Genomic DNA, 25,206 nt, shown 5'->3' with positions numbered 1-25,206 from the left:
TTTAGCTGGGAAGGAAACTAATTTTTTTCATGTTTTTTAAAAAAATTGGAAATTATGCATCGAATCCCGATTCATCAGTAGATATTGAAGAAAGGATTATTATCTATTTCTCTTATTTTTTTTATTTTTTTTTGCTATGAAAGTTTCATTTGTTGATGATCGTAACCCATATGAGCTGATTTTTCTTCAGAATCCGATTCATTTGTTTTCTGCTTGCGTGAAGCTTCTATACGTTTGTCTTATTTAATAAACTTTGCTTGAATATCCTCCAGGATGAAAAGATTACTTTTGTGGCAAAAATGGCTATTTCACCTCTTTAAGTAAACACTAAGTTCACTTCTCTCTAACTCTTAAGTATTTTTATTTTCATGTATTCTAACTTTGACGGTAAAAATTTTTCCACGCTTAGGTAGAAGAAAGGAAAGGATTTCATCAAACTAAAACGGCGAAATTCCTTGCCGCTTGAAGAGGTTAAAATAGCCCTCCGTTAACCCTTTAAAGGGCCATTTTTTTTCTAGTCATATTATGTTAAAATATTTTTAGGCTTGAAATTAGAATAAGGAAAGGGATTCATTTAGCTTATTAGATAAATTTAATTTGATTAATTAATAATTAAGTGACAAACCGAGACACATCATTTTGTGTGAGATAAAGAACTGAAGCATCTAAGTTTCTGTCTTTGTAAAAAAAATTGTCAGAACTTATGCCAACCTATATAATTTCGTGCAAAGATTGATAATTTTGGTGGAAAGCATACTTCCCACCACCTTAAAAAGGGTTAAAGATTTTTTTTTAAAAATCATTTTGATTTTTAACTCAAAATTCTAAACCAGACTAAAATGATCTTTGATGAGAGTGACCACTATGCAGAATTGGATGCTTCAAGGAGTTTTAATTCAGTTGGTTTCAGAACAGCATATACCACACCACAAGTAAAATGCGAAATATTGTTTGTAACAAAATAAAGAAAACAAGAATTATTAGGTAATTAACGGTTTGATGGGTGAAAAAAACTTCTTTCTACTGTCGAATTTGTGGTCTGATCTTAATATGTAATGGATTATAAGATGAAATGAAAAACATTAACGATACAAAAACTCAGCCATAATAAAATTACCTTTTCCCAACTTAGGCTGAGAATTATGAGGTATTTATAGATTTCTAACTAGTGATATTTCTTTTTAATATACTCTAAATGAATCTTTAAAGGGATGTTACACATATAAAGCTTCTTAATAATCATATAGATATATTCCCTTTTTTTATGATTCCCTTCAACGATGGGATCTCAACGGCATGGGGTGTGGCTCTCATAAAACTTTGGACTTCCGGGGTGTGACTGTTTCTCTTTATTAATTTTATTTATTTTGCCTTGGCTTATGTTCTAAACCTAATTAAAAGAAGTTTGTCATAAAAATTCCAGATTTATCCAAAGTAAATCGTGTTTCTCAATTGAAGCTTTCGATTTTAATTCGGTAAGATTCGATTTAAAGATCAATTAAAGCTCAGATTTCGCTTTGGCTTTGAGGATAATTTATTTAAGTATTTTGCCTATCATATGTATTTGGAACTATCTTAAATGTTGGGGTATATTTTTTGTTTCCTAAGAATTCAAATAATGAGTGTGGATATTTTATACAATACCTGGAACAAAGACATTTTTGGTCAGTAATAAGAAGTTTAAAAAGGTACCGAAAACGTTTATGTTGCAGGCATTTTTATATTATGTTCAAGATCAAAACAAACTTCATGGCGTTTCATATAGAAACAAACTAAATTCTTTAGAATCATTTGATTCGAATTCGTTGGGATTCATTATATGTATTTCTTTTAATTCATGCATAAATAATCACTTTTCCCCGAAGATTCTTTTCCTCTCTCAATATATGTATATATAAATTTATTTTTGCTTGGTAAAGCATACTCCTGAGATTCGATAACATTATTGTCAGTGGTTTTTGCTCTGTAGTATTAACAGTGACAAGTAAATTTTTATACATTACATAGTGATGTGATGTCACCCTCTATCGGAAATTTATAAAAGCAGGAGTTCCAGTAAATCGACATTTCTCTTTGGAGTTTGTTCGTAATTTGAGGTGGTATGTTGTTAGACAAGGAGTACTACTGACAGCTCCTGTACCGGCATCTAATTAGCGACATGCTCTTTGGTGGTATCAATAGTTTTCAGCAATAATACTTCTTGTGCATATCTGGTTGTTTTTGTTACATATAATTGGTTTTTTTTCTAGAATATTCGTTTAATAAAACGCCGTTTTCCACAGTCAGGCTTGTTGGATTGTATTCACCATACACCAGCTGGATTAGTTTCATTTTAATATGAGTAATATACATTGTAGGTTGGCTTAAAGTTTCTTTATTTTATTTTCTTTATTATACTTTTGCAAAACAGTGACATTTTAAAAGTCATATATATTATCAAATATCTGACGAAACTGTGGTTTTGATTTTACCCTTCGTTTTCACTTTTTTTAAAAAGAAATATTAAGAATTTTAGGAAGTTGCTTTGAAATTGAAATCATATTTTTTTGTATCATAACATGCGTTTGAAGGCAAGAAACTACGTCATTTATTTATTGCCGCTTTTCAACATTTTTTCTTTCTTTTTAATAATCCGTGAACGAGTTTTCTATTCTATAACTGGCAACATTTCAATTTCCGATTCAGCTCATGTGCACATAAAAAATAAATCGTTCGGAAGTCTGTATTATTCGTTAAAAATATTCTTACTTCAGTGTCATGTTGCTTTTTTTATGCTTTGTCTATAAATAAATTGTTCTTCTTATTACTTAGATTAAATATTTAATATTTTCATACTCTGAGGAATTTATTTATGTTCACGGACAATACACTCATAATTAAATAAAATAATAAAAACAGTTTTTAAAAACAAACTTTGATTAGTGTACTAAAAAGGAGAGTGTTTTAATTTAAATTATTTTCTACCTTTTAGTTTTAAATATATAATTAATTATTGTAAATATCATAAAAAATTTAATATAAGTTCTTTAAAACTAGCTATTATGTGAACTACTGGTTTATCATGGAATTGAAATTTAATTAACGGAATAACTGGCAACAAAAACTGAAAATATTGAAATTTCTGCAATCTTCATTTAAAAAAACACGTTTCGAAAACTTCATGGTTAGCATACCAAGAAGTTAAGGAAAAATTGATTCAAAAATTCAGCTTTATAATTATGAAATATTAGAGCTAAATTAATTTAAATAGAAATATATACAAACAGAAGCGTAACTTTTTGCCTTGAGTTTTTGCATTACTTTATATAATCTCTCTAGGATTTTACTGGCATATTTCTGACCAAGTTATGATATTTGAGCAGTAAACTTCAAACAAGCCACTATAAAGAAAACTGAGAAGTATTTTACTTCGAATAATTAACTGCAGACACTGCATCTTTCAGTGCAATTTAAATATTCTTATCTATATACTAATTCAAAGCATTAGACTCAATCTAACAAATTCTAATGAAACAACCTTACTAATTGTAATGAAACATTCTACCTCTGTTGAAACATCTCATTGGCTCAGTGGTTCTCTAATGGCTCAAGTCGGTCGTAATAAATTGATACGAAGCAACCTAATTCATTAAAACTGCGTGCACTAGCTATTATCACCCATAGTATACCCAAAAGGTCATTGACCTCATGAGTTACAACCGAAATTTGCTGAGTGAGGGTCATTACTACTTAAAGTTTCATTGCAAAATCGCTTTGTCTTTGGAATCGGTGCGATGCTTTAAAACTTATCAAATTACGGAACTAAGTTGATGGATGCAAGTTTGGTACAAAGGCATAAGAGATTGACGATCGGTTGCCATGGAAACAGGAATAAGGCCAGGTTGTGCAATGTATCTGTATAGACATTTCAGGGAGATCGATGGGCATTTAGTATGTAATCTTAAAACGCTCTAAGCACTTTACATAATAGTTGACTTATTTGAAAGAGAAATTTCGGTCATGCAATATGTAATATATTGTAGAATTTTTCTATTAAAGGATTTAGGAAATCATTATAAAAATCCGATTTATCGAAATATATAGAATTAAGAAAATCTTGGTTTAAAATGAATACAGCAAAAGAAATTTAAATTTCTTCTGAAAAATGGTAATAAATCATTTAAAGTATTTAAAAATTTTAATTAATGAATAAAAAGATAATAATTATGCTTAAAAATGTAATAGTTTTAAAATTATTATTTTTAATAAATATAGTATATACAGAATTTGGAATGCTACAAAAGCACAATAAAACTTTGTAATAAAGGTAAATTCCTTTACATCTAAGTTACTATCTGGCAATATAAATTGTTGATATTAGAAACAGTCAAAATTATGGCTTGAAAATCCCTTTTCAGCCCCTAACTTCTAAAATATTGCAGTTATCGAAAAACTTTAAATACAAAAGTTGTTCGTCTTAATGAGACGCTAATTTGGCTAAGTGAATTTATTTTTCTCTTCAATATTACGAAAATATAGGGAAAATTTCCACCCCTCATCATTTCCACTCCCTTTGAGCTAGATGGGCCGTTTAAAAGTTCGTCCGAGATTTTTACATTTCTGAAAACATATTCCAATCCAGTTAAAAATCCAAACATCCATTCCACATCAAAACAGTCCTTTCACAGTACACATTCTTATCACCATTGTTATAATTTTTATGAGATTTTAATGTAGATTATCATCAAAACTGTCTTATCACACAGCAGTACACAGTCTTATCACCATTATTATCATTTAAACAGTCCTTTCCCAGTACACAGTCTTATCATCATTATTATCATTTTTATGAGATTTTAATGCAGATTATCATCAAAACCGTCTTATCACACAGCAGTACACAGTCTTATCAACATTATAATAATTTTAATGAGATTTTAATACAGATTATCATCAAAACAGTCCTTTCACAGTACACAGTCATCACCATTGTTATCATTTTTATGAGATTTTAATGTATATTATCATCAAACCGTCTAATATGGTCATTTTTGTAAGATTTTAATGCAGATTATCATCAAAACTGTCTTATCCTACAGCAGTATACAATCTTATCACCATTATTATCATTTTAATGAGATTTTAATACAGATTATCATCAAAACAGTCCTTTCACACAACAATACACAGTCTTATCACCATTGTTATAATTTTTATGAGATTTTAATGTATATTATCAAAAAAAGTCTTATCGCACAGCAGTATACAGTCTTATCATTATTATTATTTTATGAGACTGACATACAGATTATCATCAAAACAGTTTGATCACACAACAGTACACAGTCCTATTATCAAAATGTAGCTTTTTACAAGATTTTAATACAGATTCATCGAATGGGTGATTATCTCTCAAAATATACATTGATATGCATGGAAACTCAGTAATTCAAACAATGTAAATGGTCTCACCGAAACTTTCTTATATGCTCTGCAATAAAAGTTTTATCTTTCTCCTCTTTCGTATAAAATTTAAGACTTTGGGAAATATTTTAAATATTAAGGCTTTGAATGTCTTGCATGGCATTTTCGAACAATGGGTATGAAATATAGATCTTTTGCATGAATCTAGTATTTTTACTGAATCTATCGAATATGCATTTTGGAAGCCTACCGATTGAAACCAAAATTTGATATGAAAAATTTGAATTACATGAGATACCAAATTCCATTGATTTAAGTAATTGCGTACATGAGATATTGCGTTTATATTTATAGGAAAGAACATACAGATACATGTTCAATTATTTAACGGATCTGGTTTCAAATTTTATACAGGGTTAGCAAGAAATAAGTTACCCACTTCATAAGGCCCTAAAAGGCGTTCTATTGATCCAAATGAGATAAAATTTGGACTACAGATTATTGAGATAATGGGCATTACATTTATTAAATAAAAAAAATAATACAAAAATTCTCCGTTAGGTGGCGTTGTAATACACATAAAGCCATTTAATGTGGTTTATAATTGTTAAATAAAATAAAATCAGAATTGCTCAATATGTCTTTCATTTTCAACAATACGCTCTAATCGGAGAACCACATTTTCTATATATGACCGGAGTGAGTCTGCAGGAATATTAAGAATACTGCGCCGAATGTTGTTCTTCAGATCTGGTAGAGATGACGGCCTTTGATGGTAGATATTATCCTTGAAATAACCTCACAAGGGGTGATGTACGGCGAGCGAGGATGCCATGCTATTGGGAAATGATGGCTGATAACTCGTGATTCTGTGAAATTCTGTATTAACAATCGCTTTACACAACGATCAATATGAAGTGGTGCACCAACCTGCATGAAAATGATGCCTTGAAGACATCCACGCTGTAGAAGATTTGAGATTACAAAATCCCTCAGCATATCATGGTACCGTTGTCCTGTGACGGAACAGGTTTGGATTTCATTTGAAGTTATCTCTTCAAAGAAATACTGTCCAATGATAAAGGTAGCTGTAAAACCACAGCATACTATCACTTTTTCAGGATGCAAGGGTTGTTCCTGGATAACGTGAGGGTTTTCCCCTGCCCAAATTCGGCAGTTGTGGATGTTAACTTGTCCATTGAGGCAAAAATGGACCTCATCACTCCACAGAATGTTCCATGCGCAAATTATATCAACCACTATTCGAGCAAGGAACTGAAGGGCAGAAGTTTTACGGAAAGTCAAGTCCCAGTCCTGCAACAGGTGCACAGACTTGATTTTATATTGTTAAGAATGCAAAGTCTGCCGTACGATTTTTCGTAAAGTTGAATTCGGCAAATCCAAAATACGGAAAATAACTGCAAACTCACATTATTATGCGGCGACTGACTGCTGGCTTGAACGAGCTCGGTCGCAACATTTTCGACGCTGGAGGACGGAATTTTTTTCGTCCTCTACTTGGAAGAATGCTAAGTTACCCAGTTTTTTTCTGCATTATTTTGAATAGGGCACCTGGAGACATTGGACCTCTTCGTATCTGCTTCATACGACGAATTTCCTTTAGAGCTGCAACGGAGTTTTTTTGGTTCTGGTCAACAATTTCACTAGTAGCGCTTTTTCTTGCAACGTAAGCATGACGAACAGAGAAGAAACTAATGTTCGTGCAGAATCCGCCTTTTTCTCATCCAAAGAAAAATGGCAATAGATATGCGCTGTAACGCAAATTATGCTCCACTTTTTCAATATATGCAAATAAATGCCATTTGTGTTACAATGCCATCTATTGGTGAATTTTTGTACTAATTTTTTAAATTAATAAATGCAAAGCGCATCATCTGAATAATTTGTAGTTCAAATTTCATCTTATTTGGACCAATAGAACGCATTTTAGAGCCCACCGAAGTTGATAACTTATTTCTTGCTAACCCTGTGCATATGCACATTTTAGATATTCATTCTGTGTACTACATTTTATCCATTTAGCTCTTTTAATTTAGTAATTATCTTGTTAACGTTTAGTATTTGAATAGCCGAACTGACAAACGTCCTTAATAATGGATTTAGTACAAAATTTAATAGAAATCGACAAATTTGGTCGTAACTCATTTACCGTATTTCATTCCTCTCGCTCAAAGCGTTTTTCACTTTTCGTGTCCACAGGTAAACAACCATAAGGCCAAAAAGATATCTGTCAACTCGGGAAGGTCGGAAAACGGCGAGATTCGTCGAAATATTGCGCTATAATTTTTGAATTATTGCAATATTTTCTTTATACTTTGTATATAAAAAAATAAAAAGGAATGGCTTAGATAAATGAAATTTAATACGTTATCTTACTAAACTTATAGTTTTTGATTTCAAACGGTCTTAAAAAGGGCAGAATTTTGATTTCAATCTGTCGAGAAAAATGGCATTGAATATGCATAATCGTTTTATAAACTTATAGCTTCTGATTTCAAATCGTCGAAAAAGAAAGGCAAAATTTTTATTTCAAGGAGTCGAAAAAAAGGCATTCACTAAACATAATCGTTTTATAAACTTATAGCTTCTGATTTGAAATCGTCGAAAAAGAAAGGCAAAATTTTGATTTCAGTGAGTCGAAAAAAAGGCATTCAATATGCACAATCATTTTTTATCTCTATTCTATTAAGCATGAAACGATCATATGTGGAACTCTGAAAATAAAACTTTAAGCACTCGGGATATATATATAGCTAGATTAAAACTTTTATGCAGGAGAGGGGAAGATAATGCCTTTATTCGAAACTATGAAAGAATGTTTCGAGGAAACCATTCCAGCTGGTTCAATTTTAAATTCAAACTAGGCAAAATAAAGTCGAATCACACTAGATTTGAACATTGAGCAGAAAATCAAAAATACCAGATGAAAATATTCGTAATAATCATGAATTATATTTAATAGATTTCAAATTATTCTAATGTACGAACTGTGCAATATTTCATTAACGAGAAAGAAAAAATGAAGTATGAATTCTATCCCAAATAAAACCTCACGCAGATTTTTAATTAAAAATTAAATTTAGATTCTTTAATACTTATATAAATAATGCTTTCAAATTCATAAATGAGTCAAAATATTTATATATCATTAAGTATCATTAAATACTAAAAATTAAAATGGCAATGTATTCAAATATATAATGCGACAAACCCTAAACGTTGTTTTGAAAATATTTTAATAAATTATTTTTTAATTTATTTCATCAGAAACTCTTGCTAAATAATTATTCAATGGATTTTAAAATTATTTGTTGAGAAACGACTCATCGATGTAGCGTGCTATATTTATTCGTTGATCTCCTTCATTATAAGTTCAAAGTTTGTTTTCCTCATAGAATTTTCATCCTTTTACAAAAGAAAGTTTTCTTTTAGTTTAATAATATATATGAAAAGAAAAAAAAGCCTTTTAAATTACAATTGTGTTGAAATATTTAAAACTAAAGAATATATTTATTCAGAAAAATTAAAAAATATACTTGATCATATTAATCTTTGATTTTTCTAGCTAAACTCGATGTGTTATTATTTCAGGATGATACTAGGATGAATTCCTCCTTTTCCTCTTTTGAATATGAGTCCAAAGTCCTTCACAATGAGTTTCAACTTTCACAATGAAAGACTGTTTATTTGTTTGGTCTTCTTGTTATAAATTAATCTTTAGTATTTAATTTATAGCAGTATTTAATTCGTATTCTGAAAATGATGTCATTGTTTGAAATAAAGCAGTTTTTCAAATAAAGCTTGGTATTTTTAATAAAATTTGCAATCATTTATTTATTAATAAGCTTTTCAGAAAAAAATTTAAATTACTAATAAGTTTGATTTAATGAATAATTGCCACAGTAATCGTTGTCTATCAGTTAATCTTTAAACAATTATAGATAGGCTGGTATTTTCAGTTGGGAAAATGCTCTAAATGACTTAAAGAACTCTGTTTTGTGTTGTTTCAGTCAATAAATGTACTTCTAGAACATACTGAGATGTTAAATCATCTGAAGGATCTCATGGAGGTAGATCCTCTAATCAACGCATGGCGTTTCCGAGTGACTATCGTTGATTGACCTAAAATTATGAAATTCAAATCTTCATAACTTCATCGCGTTTGATAGCAGAAAATAATACATTTTTTTATATTAAATCTTATGGGCTCAATATTTTACGAAATATGATTAATAGAAACGGGGACTTCATAAAAATTTAAATTTTGTAATTTTTAATGAATAAAACAATAAAAAAAATTATTCTTGAAAATATTTTAAGCAATCTTCAAATTGGAATAATATATTTATGTTTTAAATTCATTGTTGAGCCATGATTATATTTGACATTTGCAAAATTAACATGCTGACTTGCTCTAGCACCATCGGATTCACTCCAGAGATTCTTATATGCTATTTATTTAAATGACTCTCTTTCGCCCTCTATTATAATTAAGAAATAACGCCGAAAAAATTATATAATTTGACAGCTGAACTGAATCTCAGGTGTGAGTCATGACACCAAAGGTGTTAAAAAGAGGCTAGCAATGAATAATGTGCATTATTTGCAGGTATTTATGCAGAAATGTTATCCAATTAGATAGTAGAAAATATTACGGAGTTAAGAGATTAATTATTCACGTTTCTTGTACCGAAATGAAGTAATATCATAAGCTTTTAACTAACATTTCTGAATTTGTGTTAAATATTCAAATTTTATGTACCAAGGTCAAATAGAGCGTCTTTTAAAGACATCAAACATGAAAAAATGTGAACTCTATACATCTTAATAAAGTACTCTTTCTGATTTGTTGACGTAATTGCCTTTTAAATGCCAAATTAAGTGGAATTACTTGTGAAAAGTTTCACACTTAATTGAGAGCTTACGTGTTAAAGCCATTAGTCTGAAGTGCTTTGTTTAAATGCGAGACATTCCACATTTTAATTTTCTTTGCCTTTGTGAGGAGAGAACAATAGAATAGTACAGAAGAACAGTGTAATAGAAAAGTAAAAGTGAATGTTTTGTTAATTTGTAATAAAATAAAGAAATATATAGGAAAAAAAATAAAATTGAAGTTTATTAAATTCCTAAAATTTCTTAGGAAAAGATTTAAAGATTAATTTTTGTTTTATATATTCAAAGTTAAAATTTTTTTTCAGAGATGTTCATATCTTTAAAATTGTTTTGAAAAAATTTGTGTCTTAATTTTATCGTTTTCTGACTAAGCTTTAAAAACTTAAATGCATGACATTTCCTTAAAAATCGCAATTTTAAAATTATACTAGTTCCTTCGGCTACCAACTGCTCGCTCACCATATCAATATCATTACTTAAACCACCTTTTATGAAATACATTTTATAACATCAAATAAAAGTACTCTATTAAATTATACTTTCATAATAAAAAGCGTATTGTTTAGTTAGCTATGCATTCTAAGTGAGAAATTAAATATCGAATAAAACTACCGAAATCGGTCCTTTATTTGATGTTGGGGCTATACTAAAGTTTTATTTTGGAATATTGTCAGTAAATATAGATTGGAGGGAGCCAAGTGAATATTTTTGATGGATTGAGAATTTATAAGCCTACAAATAAAACAAAAATTGACGAAATAGGACCAGTGATTGGTGTCCAAGAATTAATTCTTTAATTCACCTAATGATTTCAATAAACTAATTATATGCGTTTTTAAAAACCTTAAAAATATCAAGTTTTAAACTTATTAAAAACTTACCTCAGGTGACGCTGTAAGCTGTAATTGCAGTGCGGATTCCGGGAAATTAATAAAAGAAGTTATAAAGTGTCAATTGAAAACAATCATTATAATAAAATAAGTCCAATGTCATGAACGAAAGATGGCACATACGAAAAATGCAGTTTTTAATTACTCTCACCATAAATGGTCTAATACACCACACAGGTTAACTCTTCAAGCTCGTCCAGATTGTTCTTGAAAGCAGTGTCCTTTAATGTGCTCATAAAAAGTAATCTTAAGGGTTAAGATCGGGTGAGTACGGAAGCCAATCTATGCCTGTTTAAGTAAAGGAATATAGTTTAAAACAATTAAGCATCGAAGTATTTCTCAACAAAGACAAATATTAATGTGGTAAGGTGTAATTTGTTACTGCATAAATCACGTGTATATTTGATTGTATAATGCCTAACTACATTTTATGTTTTAACTACCGTAATATGTTTAACTATGGGCTTTTTATTTCAAAACACTTCTTTAAAATATCGATTTTCTAATACGGCATATAGCGGCATTTTTGGGCAGTATCCATAAATAAAAAAAAGAATTCCTCAAATGGTGAATTGTAATGACGTAAAATTTGTGCAAATCATTCTGAATTCTATTACTAGGTCAACTCCTTCATTTTGAATTTTTCTAAAAAATATTGTTAAAGAATTTTGACAAAGTTATGAGAATTATGACAAGGTTTTGTATAAAAATTATTATTTAATTCAAAGTAACAAATATTTTTATAAATCACAAATATTTGTACTTTGGATATTTTCTGGTTTATTGTTCCTTTCAGAATCCCGTTTTAATCATATTTAGACAATTTTGGAATCATGATATTAAGATTTCATTCAAAACTTGAAATTAAAAAGTTTAATTCAAAATTTCTTTTATTGCATAAGAACAAATACTGGATGATTATAAAAATACCATCTCGATATAAGAGATCGTAACTATCATATCGTTCACAGGAAAGAAGTAAAAATTTGGTTCAAGGTATTTTGAAGTATATGCTCAAGAGTCATAAGAAAAGAAAAATAACAGTTTAACAATTATGGTCACAGGGACAAATTTTCAAAATTTTCGAGTACCAACTGTTTTTTATAAGAATGTGTTCTTCATAGCAAAAAAAAAAAAGCTTTGGATCGGTACCTATAACACGAAAATCACCATCAGTAGACAGAATAAGAAGAAAAGAGAATATAACAATAAAAGCAAAGAAATAACTGAAAAAAATATTTTATTCTGTTTCACAAATTTTCAACTTGACCTACTTCAATCACGAAGACTGCATGCGGCAGATGGTGCCTAGAACCAAAGCACGCACTTGAGAAAAGGAATTCATTAAACTTCGAGTCTCTGGTAGGCATACCACAGTTGTTTTCTCTTTTTATTCTAGTCTATCTAGCGTTGGTGATTTTCGTGCTACAAATACTGTTCCAGTATCATTTTTTGCTATGAATAAAATAATAAATAATGTTGGTGTTGCTATTTGAAAATTTTGAAATTTTATCACTGTTACCTTAACTGTTAGAGTTTAACTGATGTTTTTCACATGATTCTTGAAAGCGTACTTCAAAATTTTATTCTGTTCCTGTGAACGGTATGATAGTTATGGTCTCATATATCGAGATGGAATTTTTATAATCACCCAGAATGTTTTCCTCCCTCCTTCTCATCAGTCCCATGTTTATGAAGTCAAAGCAAACTTGCGCATGCGCAGCAGCTCAGATGGTTCGGTATCCAAAAATCTGCTGAAATCCGTATACTTCTAGAATTACAGACAGTATTTCTAGCAGTACACATATCAAAATGCCATAAAGCATATATTTAAATAATGAATTTTATTCTATCCTGAGTAAAACTACATAATGAAGATAATCTAATACGCTGTAATAAAGGAAAGTAATATAGTTGTAAAAGATAAAATAAAGTATTACAATAAAACATATTTATATATTCTAGTAAAAAAATAAATATATTTTAAAAATAGTATAATAATACAACCTTATGAAAGAAATTTTAATTTCGCTGTATTCAATTTGTTAGTGGAGTATTAATACAATTATCGGAAATAGAGATACATGTGTTTAATTATTTATTATAATTATTTTTGGTCCATTTGATTTCATGTTTATTGAAATATATTATTAGATGGCTTTAGAAAAATCACATTGCAAAATAAAACGATTTTATTATTGCTCATGATAAAAAAGGTCATGAAGAGGCCAAATATAAAATTTCTTAAAATCATTCTAGAAAATACAATATTTCAAATTTATTTTTAGATGTTTCGTTCGTCATTTTGATATATTTCTATATTTTCCAGAATTTTTCGAATCAGCAATTCCTATTATCGAACTTTTTTCACGCCGTGAATTATTATTATTTGTATCCTTTTCACAATGACTCATATAAATACATAGTACATAAACACTATCTCATATTACATTTTTGAAAAGATACGAAGAAATGAAATTAATTAAAAGGTGAGCCAATTAGAAAAAATTGTGTATATTGTATCTTTAAAACTTAATTAACGCTGTAATTATAGGATCAAATTATATTAATTGATATAATTTCATGTTTAATTAATTTTGTTTTTAATTATATATCTTGAATTAAATTATGAATTAATATTCATTAAAATCATTTATTTAATTGTGTTTACCGAAATAGTTCTTTTCTTGCAGGAATTAAATATAAATGTATTTCATTTTTAATACATTCAAATTCAAACGATTCTTTTATATGGGTAATTTCTCTTAGGAATTTAAGTTAGAATCGTATTGCACTTATTAATTTATATTTTAAATTATTCTTTATTCTTTAGGAAACTTTGGTTTAATATTTTAAACTAATCAATAATAATAAAAAATGTTTGAATTTCCAAGTCTAAATGCTAATTTCTCTTTTATGTTTGAATAATTCAGACGATTTCCTGGATATCATGAAATATTGGAATGCATTCATTTGCGCTTTTCTATTAATTTAAATGTTATATAATAATTGAATATATCTAAGATAATTATAACGAATTAATGTTTGCCAAGTAATATAATTAAATCGCCCTGGGATATTATCATTATTCGTATATTAAAAGAGTGGTCGGAACTTTTCAATAGAAATATACCAAATATCACTCGAGATATTTTTTCAATTAGATTTACGAGATGCAAAATATTCCTTGACTAATTAGCACATTTTTATATAGCCTTTTCATAAAATTTTTATATAGCCTTTTTATAAAATGTTCAAACACAACCAATAAGTTAAAAATCATATGAATTCTTCAAGGATGCTTATACAGGAATTGTATATTCTTACCAGAAAAAAAAAACTGTTTTAAATTTGAAATTCACATTGAAAGATGTAATTCAGATATGGAGACAGGAAGTTGCTGGATATATAAGCATATTTTCCGGTGCATACAGAAATGATGCGAGACTGACTGCTTTCATAATGATGCCGAGTTATACTCCCTTCAGAGGGGGGGGGGGTACATGGAGAGCACCATCATGGGATCATTTTTCATTCACCTTAGAATCTGACTATGCTATTGTGAAGAATCGAACTTCATATTACCCCAAGCGCATGAGCATGGATGGTAGGGATAACTTGATTCTGGTTTTTGTTGTATTAAATTTTTCCGATGGTTGTACGATGAGATCTAACAAGGCCAACAATGGATAACGCCGCTTTATTCCGCAGGAAACATGGAACACAGGCGGTAAAGTATACCCGAAGCATACAAAAGTACAGCACTTGTAGAAATCAGCAGTACACGCACAAAAGCAAAATTTCTAATTAAATAATAACGTCACAAAAATCGCTCAGAATGAATCTCAAGAGCTCACTACGAGTAAATTCGCGAAAAGGCAATTTACTTTCTTCATTTAATTTAATCTCTTTCTTATATATAAATATCCCAATTGGGCATCGAAAAATTAGGAACAGATATCGCCTTAATTTCTATATTTTCGAGAACTTTCAGTTTTATTTCCATAGTTACCAAATAATCGAAAAAGCTAGGTGTATTGATTTGCCATTTTCAGCAATTAAAATTTAAGTAAAACTTTATTTTTTATTATGAGAATAACTGCGTAGATAAGCTATATTACAGATTTGTAGCATTGCATATACAAAAATAAATAAATAAATCAGTGATGGAGACAAAAGAGTAATAGTACAATAAAAAAATATTCGTTGGCGATTTACTATTCAATCAGCATTACTTTAAATTTTTGAAATTTATGACATTACATGCCATTATATTAATATAGAAATACGTCATTTCACATGTTATGCAAATATATTCTTAGCCAGATTTGAAACAGTTTTTCTTGAAACGTTTCGATAGATAAGCTTTCTAAGAATTTATCTGTATTAAAATAATATTAATAAATAAATAATAATTATCTAATAAAAATTTAAAAGCAAAGTTTTTGCTTTTAAATTTGTATGGGTCAAGCCTAATTTGTAGGTTAAATTATAGCTAGAAATTTATCAATACTTTTTTAATTAAGTACTTATTTCGTATTTTAAATATATAATAAATGAGTATTTATTAGGTTTCGAATGTGTTTTTATTAGATAAAAATATCCAAATTAACTTCGTATTGATTTTTATTGTAATATCGGATAATCAATATTAAAATGAAGAGTTGAATTAAAAAAAAAAAAGAAACGTGAAAGCAATTGAAACTCTATTTTCAATTACAAAAGCTTTAATTCTTCAAAGCTACTGTCTTGAACACAAATTTGAAAGGCTCCATATTTTTAGCTGCATTTAAATCTGAATTGAAAAAGAAATAATTATGATTATTAGAAAATAAATCTAAAAATGGTTTCATAATTATCGAAAGCGATTATGAATAGAAGATTTATATGATTGAAATCTTCAGATTAAAAGAAATGAAGTACAAAAGTTTTCTATTACATTTTTATTACATTCTGACTGAGATGATTCGAAGCATTTTAATTAATTTTCAATACAACTATCATTTTTTAACCGTTGGAACTCATCATAATTATATCGGAAATAATAAGAAAATATTTGTAACTATTTCCAGTAATACTTATTAAACTATAGTTTCTATTAATATTTAAAGAAAGAAAAAAATAATACAATGCTTAAAACCAATCATTTCATTTCTGAGAATTCCTTTTACAATTTTCAAAAATAAATACGTGCGGAAAAGTTAAATATTTTGATGGAGTTTTGAAATGATACATTAACTAAATACACCGCTCGCTTCACAAAAGAAAATAATTTTTTTTTGCAATTTTCATGCTATTGATGAAATTATATTTTACTATAAAGATATAAAAAATGAAGGAAAAAATAGAATTAAAACATTATTATATTTTGTTATTGCAAATAAATCGTGTTTTTCCCATTTTGTCCGCTTTAAAAATTCAGAGTGCATATTTACACAAAGGTGACAGGGATATTGAAAACAACTTCCTACCTTAAAATCAATTAGAACAGCAAATACTGACATTCTTAGTTTTTCGTATAAAGAAATATAAGCAAATCGTCAAGCAAAGTAATCGTCATAAGATTCGATATAGAAGATTTTGACGGATCTTCAAGTTTCAGATATGCCGGCGTCCGAAAATCATCTTTTATTTTCTCATATATGTAATATAGAGAAAATATAGTAATTATCAAAAGATTCGAACTCGAAATTTTGACAAATCTTTATACTTTAGTTCACCCTGAATTCCAAAAACACATTTTTTGGAGAATGTCCGGCTGTCTGTTTATAACAAGGATATATCAAAAACACTTTGAACTAGACAGCTGAAATTCGGTATCCAAATTTGTAAATTTCTGGCAAAGTTTGAGTAAAATATGTTCAGAGGAAATTCAGTCTGCCTGTTGTTGAAATGTACGTTAACACGATAATTATTAAACAAAGAGAGCTAGATAGATACAATTCGGTACACTGATTTAAAATCTATAATGTAGATATCTGTCAAATTTTGAGCGAAATCCAACAAAAGGTTGACTGTTTGTCGGTCTGTACTTTCAGAAACATATAAACGCGGTAATTCAAAAACGCACGGACTTAAATATATCAAATCTGGTGAGTAATTTTGTGATTACAATTGCAGTTCTGTGGTACATTTTTGTTTTAATCGTTTGAAAAAAAATGTGTCTAAACCACAACTTCGATTTTGGGATACTAATGACACATACCAGAGTTTGAGTTTAATTTAGTTATATTAACGTCCCGTTGTAAAGCAACACTAGGGCTATTTAGGGACGGACCTCGTAATTTTGAACCGAGGTCAGATGACGAGGACGACACCTAAACTGGCATCTCCCTCTTCACACCACACCACACCAACGGGAGCACACCAGAGATTAGACTCTTCAAGGATCACAATAGATTCTGTAAAGATGCTAAATTCATGCCAAAAGTTAATATTTTGTTATTTTGTTAACTATTGAACGCTCAATGCAATGCAGGGCGTTCTGTGGTAAGGCAAGTTTATTAGAGTGCATGCGAGAAAGTTTTGAGGGGAAGGACTAGTCACTTAAGTTTAGAATTATATCAGACAATGAACACGATGATTCTACAATGTTGTGATCTAAATGGATGAAATTTGGTATGTGACCTTTAAGTCAAATTTGTAAATATACTTTTGGATGAAATTCATTAAGAGGAAATTCGTCTGTCTGTATGTTAAAAAGTAAATGAACATGATAATTCGTAAACAGTCAGATAAACAAAATTTGACTAACAGTTTCGACATCTGAATTAGTTTGTTATTAAATTTTGAACCAAATCTGAGAATATTATCTCTCTATAAACTTGCATGCATGAAAATGTCGTAATTCTAAAACGCAATGATTTAGATAAATAAAATTTAATTCTATCTCAAATTTTTCAAACTCTATGCTTATATATCCACTTTTAAGATATATATATATATATATATATAAACAATATTTTTGGTTGAAGCAGAGTGCAGGTTGAAGACATAGACGAGACGTTGCATTTTTAAATCCGTTTTATTCTCTCTCGGGAGGCAAACATAATTATTTACAAGGTGCAGCGCGGCACAAAAGCAGAAGGCAAAAAGGGACGAACAAATGATCACTAGTCTTATTTAACATAGGATTTCTGGCCAGGCGCCAATTCAATACACGTGGTGACTTTTAACACCTTTTCAAGGGCAACGAAAAGTATCACTTTCATTTGATACGTAGTACTGATGGCGCATTATTTTTACAAAAGGATTAATTAAATCGAAAGTGGAATTAGATCATGAAATAAGAGAATATTTTAGAATGAAGTTACGATGGGCTAAATTAAGATAAAGTTTTGGAAATTAATTTGGATTAAATTAAGAGTTTAAAATATTATTACATATATATATATATATATATATATATATATATATATATATATATATATATATATATATATATATATATATATATATATATAATTTCAGATAAGGACGTCGAAGAACATGTTTTGATTTCCAATAGCTATCATATCTTATTGTGCAAGAGTTTCTGTCCGAGAATTTAGTATAACACGATGAAATCTGCAGACGCTTACTAGTTAAAGTATTACAGAACTCGTAGTCGGCGAAAATACTTCAGTTTGAGATGAGAAATGGAAGCCGTAATGAGTTCAGTTATGAAATTACACAATTTGGTGTTAAAAATCTCTTTTCGAGTGGTAATCGTTTCGAGATTATTCACCTCGAGATAGTCTATAAGTAGTCAGAAGGATTAAGAAGCGCCATTGGAACGTTACGTAGTTATATAAACTTGTAAAAGTTTGTAATAAATGTCTGCCATATACAAAGAGAAAGTATTGAAATCGTGAAAAGATTCTGATGAATTTCATTGCGTCAGACCTCTCTAAATCCAAAAATAAATATTTTTGAAACTGTGCCTGACTGTTTTTATATCTATCTATCTGTGAAAACAATAAACTCAAAAACATTTTGAGCTAGATGGATGAAATTTGGAAATGACCTTTTGAAAGTGTAAAGGTCATTTGAAAATGACCTTTACACCAAATTTCGAGATTTCTGTCAAATATTTAAACGGAATCAATTTAAAGTAAGTTTGGCTATCCGATAACTACAAAACAAAGACAGCTAGCTCTATAATATTTGGTAAACAGATTTGATACCTAAAATGAAGGTATGAAGAAAATTTGTAAGAAAATCTGTCAAAGAGTAGATCATCTGTGGGTCTATTTTTTTATTTATATAAACGCCATGATTTAGAAACGTAAAAAGTTAAAAGTCATAGTTTTAGTATATCTAAAGAATAGAAATTTGTAAAAGACTTGTCCGTCTGTCGGTCTATATATTCTTAAGCATGTAAATGAAATAGCTCATAAACGTATTGATTTAGATATATGAAATGTGGCATATGGTCTTACTACTATAGTTGTAATTTTGCGTTAAATTTAAGTGTCAATTGGAAGTGAGAGAACGCCCAAAATGCATATTCTTTTTTCTTAATCTTTGACGAAGTACAAAACATTTAAACGTTATATCAAAAATAAAAATCTGAGTACTTATAGTTATTACGTGCTTATAGTTCTTTATTAGGGAATGCATACGAGGAAATTCGACGACACCATTCCCATTGGCAGCTTATTTATATATCAATGTATTGCAAGCGTCGAAATTTCGACCTCGAGCTGACTTTTCACGTGTTAAAACTTCTTTTGCCAAGAAAAAGTCATTTTCAGTATTATGTCTGTTTTTGAAAATGGAAATTTAGAAACGGAGAAATCTAGATGAAAAAAAATGGGGTTTGTGGTTTCACAATAGAATAATAAGAAAATAATCTAAAAATAGGCAAAAGTTTTCTACACTTTTAAAATATCAAGAAAAGCTATACTCTAGAATTGAATTCGTCCAATATTTTATATTTTTTTCTTCAAGGGATTCTGTAAAAAAATATATTTTATTTTAATAATTTTTAATAAAAATAAAAATCCAGGAAGAGATAAGCGAGTCATAAAACTTATCGCCACATCGAATATTTTTCGAATAAACTGGCAATTAACATTGTGGTCTGTCATTATTTTGTTATATATTTTGGCAACATTTTAAAACAGCTTTTTTTTAACTTTTATCTTTCTTTTCTTTGTTATATTCATTTTTTTTCCAATTATTCATAGTCGTAGGAAAGTAACAAACGACATTTTGAAAGTGATTTATTTTTATCACAATAATGGTAAATCAATTAGGTATATTGTTAAATTGATAAATTTACACTATTCTATAATGGAGTGTGTAATAGTACGCTTTACGGAAGAAAACTGAATCGATTACAGGCTAAGGGACGGTTGTCCAGCAAAGTTAACGAAACGTTAAAAGAAATTAATTATGAACAAATTTATAAAAAATGCGCATTTTTGAGCGCTGTCCAGGTTTTAATTGAGTTTATCAATTGTTTTCTATATAAATTTTCCTGAAAATGGGTCGAAGAAATCTCAAATTAGTTAGATTACATGGGCGTTTAAACGGGAAAAAAATATTGTTAATGGAGAAAATAAAAAATTTAGGCTTTCTTACAATCAATCAATGATAAGTCCGTTCGAAATGTACTGTAACTGACATATTTGCGGATGAAAGTAGATTTAATATATATTTTTTTGTTTTAATGGCCACATGCAGGAAACAAAAGAACTTAATCCTGAGAACTCAGTTGAAATGTAAAGCTATTTGGTAAAATCTTTTTATATGGGAGAATATGCTTAGGAAATATAGTATTTATTGATGGAATAATGAATCATGGATTTTATTTAAATATTTAAAAAAATTTAAATTGTCAGCCCTAAATTTCGGTATTGTAAAACCTTTTTTTTTGTTTGAATCAGGAAAGATGATCCTAATCACACTGCACATTTGACTTCGCACTCTGCTATCTGAAATTTGCTACAAAAAATGTAAAGATATCACCTGAATCGCCGGATTTAAACCCAATAGAACATATCTGGAGAGATTTAAAATTTAGAATGCAATGACATAAATATAGGAAAACTAAACTAAAACTAGTAATGATGGAATAATGGAGGTAAACTGATGCGCCACCCCCCCCCCTAATATTATCCATACCGAGGCATTTAAAAGCTGTTGGTACGCAGAATATCATGATACGCAGACTATATGGAAGTATCAAATGGCTGAATTTTCAAATCATTTTTTAATATATATAAGTATTTTAAAATATACGAAGGCATTTGTGAGATAACATTTTTTTTCTTTTTACTTCCTCGTGTACATTGTATAGGGAAAATATAGTAATCGCTAAAAAAATTCAGCCTCAAGACTTTGACGAATCTCCACGTTTTGCATCTCTCTGAGTTCCAAAACACATTTTTGGAAAATGCCCGTCTGTCTGTGACAAAGATAACTCAAAGACGGTTGGAGCTAAATGGATGAAATTTGGTATACGGTCTTTACACCAAATTTGCAGATTTTCATCGAATTTTGAGTAAATTCCGTTGAGTGTAAATCTGTCTGTCCGGCTGTTCGAATATAAATTAACACGATAATTACAAAACGAAGAGAGTTAGACAGATAAGATTCGGTACGCAAATTTAACATCTATAGTGTAGACTCCTGCCAAATTTTGAGCCAAATCCAACTACGGGTTGACTATCTATCTGTCTGTACTTTCAGAAATAAATAGATATAGTTAAAAAATGTAATGACTTAAATATATCAAATTTGGTATGTAATTACAAGTGCAGTTTTGTGCCAATTTTTCTTTTCAAACAGTTGAGAAAAACATGTTTGAAATACAAATTTGATTTTTGGATATTATTAACTCATAGCAGGGCTAATCGCCAAATATCTAGCCAAGTATCACATTATAGATTCAGCAGAAAATGCCAAATTCATACCAAAATTTAACAGTTTGCAACTATTGTACGCTAATGTCATGTGAGGCATTTTCTGACTTAAGAAATTTATTAGAGAGTATGTGAGAAAAATTTGGTAGAACTATCCCCGCTTGTTGATTGATTAATTTTTTTGCATATTCTTAAACTATTTGATAAGCTTTGTTGAAAATCAGTTATAGATATTATCATAAAATTATCATTTTGAAATGTAAATTTTTAATAACGGTTGTATTAGTATTTCTTTAAAATTCTCAAATGTTCACCTGTATATAAAATATGTCTTGCTTAGAAATGAAAAAAATTGGGGGCTTTTCTTTAATTCTTGGTGAAATCTCTATTTTTTAAATGATTATTCTGAGGTTCTTGGGTTAATAAGTGTTTTCAGAGAGAAAGAATCAAAAAATGCTTATTCCAGACGATTTTCATTATCATGCTTACAATTAAAAATATTTTAAAATTTGAAATTTTTCGACTTTTTATATTTTCATTTTTTTTATCTTGAAAAATAGTTTCATTCAGTGAAATATTTTCGTTCATTCCTTTAAAAAACAACCGCAAATATAAAGCCTTGTTATTGCAAGTTATTTTGAGAAGCGAAAACTATTTTATCTAGGTGGAAAACACGACAAAAACAATTTTACTTGTTCACTGCTGCGTCTGAAAGTTGAAGCACTAACTATGGGTAAAAACAATCAGCTACGTTTCTATAGCAACAACAGAGAAACATACTTTATGCTTGAAGTTCTTGCAAACATATGAAGTTTTTCATTATCAAAGGGTGACAAGATCTTAAGATTGTTGTTTGGACTTTTTTTTGGCTTGGAAGTAATAAAACTTTTGGCAAACTTACTATCTTCAATAAAAAGAATTCACGAATAAATTCAGATTGATTTAGGATGTTAGAAATAAAATTTTGGATGATTCCATAATTAAATATCCATATTTTATTACAACTAGTTAATTTATTTAATTGTTTTCAAAACACAGTTGTTTTTGTATGCAATGCTACAAAAATGCAGAAGTTAAAGGAAATCAATTTAAAATGGTGATTTCAGCATTTGTGTCAGTGCCAAAAACACAAAATCCCAGTTCGTATGTTTGTGGATCATTAACGATGGGTATTGTTATTGTGAATCCAACGAATTCAACGTTTCCTTTTGTGACTTTGTTTCCACAGTTCGGATCTTCTGAAGTATAACATTCGAAAGGTGTTTCTGTTTAGAGAACATCACTCGAACAATGAGTTTAATTTCTAAGCACTTGCAGGTAATCGATCGTCTTTCTTCCGATACTGACAAAGCAAAATAATGCAAACAGTGTGATTTACTTCTAAATATCGTTTCTAACACTAAAAATAGGATATTTGAATATTTGGAGATTTTTGAAGAACAGAGAAAACATTTCTTAGAGAAGCAAAATATTTAGAGATTTTTGTAATATCAAGAAATAATACAGAAGAACAATTGTTGCAAAACAGCAAATGAAATAAAAAGTTCCAAAAAATAGTTTTTTAATAATTTTTAAAAAACAAACGAACCATGCGTTGCTAAAAATGTAAGTTACATTAGTTATTATAAATGTTGGTTATATTAGTTTTCAGATATCTATAATTTCATGTCCATGATTACTCCAAAATGTTTGATATTAAAGTCCTGTTATTTGATATCTTAGCCCTTTAAAAGGCCATTTTTTTCTAGTCATATTATGTTAAAATATTTTTAGGCTTGAAATTAGAATAAGAAAAGGGATTCATTTAGCTTATTAGATAAATTTAATTTGATTCATTAATTAATTTGGTTAATTAATAATTAAGTAACAAATCAAGACAAATCATTTTGTCAGAGATAAAAAACTGAAGCATTTAAGTCTTTGACTTACTAAAACATTGTCAGAACTTATGCCAACCTACATAATTTCATACAAAGATTGATAAATTTGGTGGGAAGCATACTTCCCACGGCCCTAGAAAGGGTTAATTTAGTTCTATTTATTATGTATATGAATCTTTCGAATAGAAACAGTCTCCTAACATCACAGGATATTAAAAATTTATATCTTCTGAATTTCACGATGTCGTAACCACATTTTTATCTGTCTTGTTAACTTAACAGATACAAATATTAAACAGAATCCCTCTTTCTTAGCTTTCACAATGGGAAAAAATCACACCATTAAGTATTTGATGAAAGAATGAAAGCAGTTTTAATTCCACGGTCAATAAATTTTGGAAATAATTGCAGAAAAACAATCCAAAATAAAATTTTAATTAATTAAAATTATAAAAAAGGCTGCGCTCAAAAGTACATATGCGCCAAGTTTGATAGTTCTATGTCAAATAATGTGGTGTGTAGAGAGAACACGCACACACACGCAAACACGCTCTCGCAGTCCCCCTCCCACACACACTTTGTTGTTATTATTACAGACAGACGTAGGAAAATTTGTCTATATGTTTCTATTAGCACAAAGGGTATATAGTTCACATAGATACCAATTGACGCAAAATGACTTATAAATTCGAAGGGGAAAAATTTGGTATGTAATCTTTACGCTGAATTTCTGGATTTTTATGAAATTCTGAGAAAGACTGATTTCCGACTGCCCAAATATAAATTTACATCATCATTACCAAACAAAGAAGAGCAACGGGAAATATTTGATGCACAGATTTAAAATCTAAGATGTAGAAAATTATCGAATTTGAAATAAAATCTGTTAAGGAGTTGACCATCTATTGGTTGTACTTTCACAAGTGCGTAAACATGACAACTCATAAATGCCTTAAATCAATGAAATTATTTGTTGTTGTTGTTGTTGCTAATCTCCATGGCCTGACTTAGTCAGACCAAATCCAAAAATCCGTTGACAAGAAGAAAGTCAAAAACGAAGAAGGGAGAAGAATAAATTTCTCCCCAATGAAGTCCTAAACAGTCTAGAATATGTTCAGCAGAGGCCTGATGTTGGCAGCATTTCGGGCAAAGAGGGTAAGATTTTTCACCCTGAGAAAGGAAAAGGCATTTAAGGTTGCCACTAGCATGGCACGACAGGCAAGTGTTGGTTTTTCTATCACAAGGAAGAATTAAGGACTGGCTTGGCTT

Source organism: Argiope bruennichi, chromosome 7 (genome assembly GCF_947563725.1).
Source record: "Argiope bruennichi chromosome 7, qqArgBrue1.1, whole genome shotgun sequence".
Classification (NCBI taxonomy): domain Eukaryota; kingdom Metazoa; phylum Arthropoda; class Arachnida; order Araneae; family Araneidae; genus Argiope; species Argiope bruennichi.
The sequence above is the reverse complement of the archived record's forward strand: the minus strand, read 5'-3'. Positions refer to the sequence as shown.